Source organism: Alexandromys fortis, unplaced genomic scaffold, assembly GCF_014885135.2.
Source record: "Alexandromys fortis isolate MF-2015 unplaced genomic scaffold, M_Fortis_MF-2015_v1.1 scaffold_96, whole genome shotgun sequence".
NCBI lineage: Eukaryota > Metazoa > Chordata > Mammalia > Rodentia > Cricetidae > Alexandromys > Alexandromys fortis.
Window position 1 is genome coordinate 6,587,820 of NW_026068053.1, and position 4,833 is coordinate 6,592,652.

The following is a 4,833-nucleotide window of genomic DNA, read 5'->3' on the forward strand; positions in this document are numbered from 1 at the left end:
TCACAGCATACAGAAAGAAATCCCATATCACCTTCCCTTTTCTCTTTAAATAAAAAAGAAAGGTTTTAACCTTAACATAACTTTTTGTTGCTTTTTTGAACAGGGTTTTTCTGTGGCTTCGGAGCCTGTCCTGGAACTAGTGCTTGTAGACCAGGCTAGCCTTGAACTCATAGAGATCCACCTGCCTCTGCCTCCCAAGTGCTGGGATTAAAGGCATGAACAAACACTGCCAGACTTAACTTCAACATAGTAAAATTACATATAACAAACCAGTTATAAAGCAAGAATTACAGTTAGAATATTTATATCTACTTTATCTCTTATCATATCTAAGGACAAAACTATAAATTCTTCAATTCCATCAAAGACTTCAGAAGGATATAATATTACATAAGTAAACAATAAATTCAACTTCTAAAACTCTAGAATTGACAGAGACATCTCACAGCCTGGACAGTCAACCAAAGTTTTTCTGTACCATTGGGGCATCCATCCTCAGACTGCAGACCCATAATATCTAGCAGATTTTTCCACAAAGCAGTAAATTTCAAAGATTGTTCCACCTATATTGGCAGTTTGTCAGTCACATTTTTTTTTCTGTGTCCCTTAGAATGTCTAGCAGACTCTTTTATAAAGCAGGAACGCAAAAGGATCATCTCACCTTTAGACAAGTTCAGCAGTCATTTCTCTGCAGGTGCTGCATATCCAGTTCATCAAGATGTCCAGGCAAGAGCAGTCTCTTGCCCAAAAATCTAGGAAACTCCATAAGGAGCCTCTTTGATGCCCATCTTCCTTTTGAAGTAGACTGGTATTGCATGGAGCAGATGTGTCTCACTGTCATGAAAGGTCCTACATTTTAGAAACATTTTAAATGCCATATATTTAAGGTCTCTGAAAGATTAAGGAATACCCATCTAATTGAAATATATCTCTACATATCTAGAAAACCTAACTAACATGACTACAAGCTTGACTATTATAGATGATTATCTATCAATCTATATTTCTTATTTACACATTACATTTTTAAATGAGCTGTACAAATATAATACCTTAATCAATAGAAGAAATATATATATTATAATAAAATTTATCAAAAATTGGTATAAATAAACCAAGATCAATACCAATGCAAATTATTCATCCTATAGCATATCTTCCATTAAATGTAAACAAACATTATAAACAATATTTGGGAATATGGGTATAGTTCTCTCCAAACTGTCTCCTGATGTTTACTGGGTGAAGTAATTTTTTGAGGGTTCATGGTGCATCAAACCACATTAGTCTGGAAGAATTCCATAGGTTCTCATCTCTGGAAACAAAAACAGAACCTCTTTTCCAAAGAAACATGTTTTAGACCCATATTTTGAATTCAAAATACCTTTAAAATATATTTGTTTGTAGTAGGAGCTGGTGGGCTGTGTTCCCAGTGCCCGGCCGCCTACCCGGCTAGCTTTACCCAAAATAATTACACAGAAAGTGTATTATTTTAAACACTGCTGGGCCCATTAGTTCCAGCCTCTTATTGGCTAACTCTCACATCTCAATTAAACCATTTTTAATAATCTGTGTAGCCCTACGAGGTGTGGATTACGAGGGAAGATCTTAACCTGCATCTGTCTGGAATAGGAAAATCATGGTGACTGACTAACTTGGCTTTTTTCTCCCAGCATTCTGTTGGGTTTACTCCGCCTACCTAATTTTCTGTCCTATTAAAGGGCCAAGGCAGTTTCTTTATTTAACCAATGAAATCAACACAAAACAGAAGACTCCCACATCATTTGTTGGCTTAACTTAGCAGTCCCCTGAAACAAATGTCTCTCTGCATCTGAAAAATTAATAAAAAACACAATGATATACATAATCCAGACCATGTGTGTATATTCCATCTTTATGTATCACATTTTTCTTACTCTATTACTATTTACTCTATCTCTCTAAAAACTTTATCTTTTCTCTAAACCATTTACTTGTTTTTATAACTGACTCTATTCTTATTCTTCTCTCTCCCAAGCCTATGTACCTTTATACAACACTGTGACTTATTTAGAATTCTTTTATATCTGAATCTGTCCTATTGTGTATCTGTAATTCTTGACTGTCCAGGAGCACTTCTTAAAATGCTAAGCACTTCTTGAAAACATAAGATGCCCTTTTATCATCTGTGTACAGGAGGGCTATTGATTTTTTTGATGCTAATCTTATATCCTGCTACATTAATGAAAGTATTTATGAGTCATAGAAGTTCCTTGGTAGAATTATGGGGATTGATTATGTAAACTCTCATTCCATCAGCAAACAGTGAGAGTTTGACTTCTCCTTTTTTTGAATTGGATCCCCTTGGTGTCCTTTTGTTCTAATGCTCTAGCGAGGACCTCAAGAACTATATTGAATAGGTATGGAGAGAGTGGACAACCTTGTCTTGTTCCTGATTTCAGTAGGATTGCTGGGGGTGTCTCTCTATTTAATTTGATGTTGGCTGTTGGCTTGCTGTATATTGCCTTTATTATGTTTAGGTACGTTCCTTGTATTCCTGTTCTCTCCAAGACCTTTATCATGAAGGGATGTTTTGGAATCTAATGAGATAATCTTTTGGTTTTTATTTTTCTGTTTGTTTATATGGTGGATTATGCTGACATATTTTTGTATGTTGAGCTATCACTGCATCTCTGGGATGAAGCTGACTTGATCATGGTATATAATTGTTCAGAAACAACATCCTTCATAGTAGCCTCAAATAGCATAAAATACCTTGTAGTAACTCTAAGAAAACAAGTAGAAGACTTGTATGACAAGAACTTAAAATCTTTAAAGAAAGAAGTTAAAGAAGACAACAGAAAGTGACAAGATCTCCCATGCTCTTGGGTAGGCAGAATTAACATAGTAAAAATGGCAATGTTACCAAAAGCAATCCACAGTTTCAATAAAATGCCCATCAAAATCCCAGCAAAATTCTTCACAGACCTCAAAAGAATGGTACTCAACTTCATATGGAAAAGCAAAACACCAACCCAGGATAGCCAAAACAATTCTGTACAATAAAAGAACTTCTGGAGGCATCACAATCTCTGATTTAAAATTCTGTTAGAGAGCTACAGGACTGAAAACAGCCTGGTATTTGCATAAGGAAAGACAGAAGAACCAATGAAACAGAATAGAAGACCCAGATATTAATCCATACCCCTTCAAACACCTGGTTTTTGACAAAGAAGCAAAACATATCAAATGGAAAAAAGAAAGCATATTTAACAAATGTGCTTGCTAACTTGATATCAACATGTAGAAGAATGAAAATAGACCCATATTTATCACCACACACAAACTCAAGTCTAAATGGATCAAAGACTTCAACATAAAGCCAGCCACACTGAAACATATAGAAGAGAAAGTGGGAAGTACACTTGAATGCACTGGCACAGGAGACCACTTCCTATATAACCCCAGCTGCATAGACACTGAGAGAAACAATTAATAAATGGGACCTCCTGAAATGGAAAAACTTCTATAAAGCAAAGGTAACAGTCAAAAGACAAAACTAAAGCCTACAGAATGGGAAAAGATCTTCACTAACCCCACATCAGAAAGAGGTCTTATCTACAAAGTATAAAAAGTACTCAAGAAATTAGTCCTCAAAAAGAATAAAGAATCCAATAAAAAAACGGAGTATGACCTAAAAAGAGAATTCTCAACAGAGGAATCTAAAATGGATAAAAGACACTTAAGGAAATGTTCAACATCCTTAGTCATCAAAGAAATGCAAATCAAAACAACTCTGAGATTCCATCTTACACCTGTAAGAATGACCAAGACCAAATACACTGATGACAACTTATGCTGGAGAGGTTGTGGGGAAAGGCGAACACTTCTGTGTTGCTGGGGGAATGCAAGCTTGTACATCTCCTTTGGAAATTAGTGTGGCAATATCTCATAAAATTAAGAAACAGCTTTCCTCAGGACCCAGCAATACCATTTTGGGGTACATATCCAAAGAATGCTCAATCGTGCCACAAGGACATGTGCTCAACTATGTTTATAGCAGCATTGTTTGTCAGAACCTGGGCACAAGCAAAATGCCCCTTGACTGAAGAATAAATATGGAAAATGTGGTACAGTTACACAATGGAGTACTACACAGCAGAAAAAAATAACATCTTTAATTTTGCAGGCAAGTGGATGAAGCTAGAAAATATTATTTTGAGTGAGGTAACTCAAACACAGAAAGACAATTATCATATTTATTTACTCATAAGTAGTTTTTAAACATAAAGCAAAGAAAATCAGAACACAAATCACAGTCCCAGAGAACCTAGAAAACAATGAGGACCCAAAGAGAGACTTACATAGATCTAATCTACATGGGAAGTAAATAAAGGCAGGAACTCCTGAGTAAATTGGGAGCATGGTTACCTGGGAGAGGGTGGAAGGAGAGGGGAGAGGCAGGGCAAGCAGAGAAAAATATAGAACTGTATAGATAAATGAAAAAAATACTTGCATTTATAATTCACACACACACACATATAAATCTATGAGCAAAAGTGTAGATTTTTGAGGACATATGTGTATGTATTTTTATGTGACACTTCATACTAAAGTATTTTAAAAGTACTTGTTTATGAATATTAATAAATAAATAAACCTGGATTGATAATAAACACTGCTATTTGTTCAAATAAAAATAATGCATTCAGTCTGGCAGTGGTAGTGCATACCTTTAATTCCATGGAAGACAGAGGGAGAAAGATCTCTGTGAGTTTAAGGGTATTCTAGTCTACAGAGGAGTTATAGGATACTCTCTGAAGCTAGCATCAAAGTTTCAGTTTCTCTGTATCC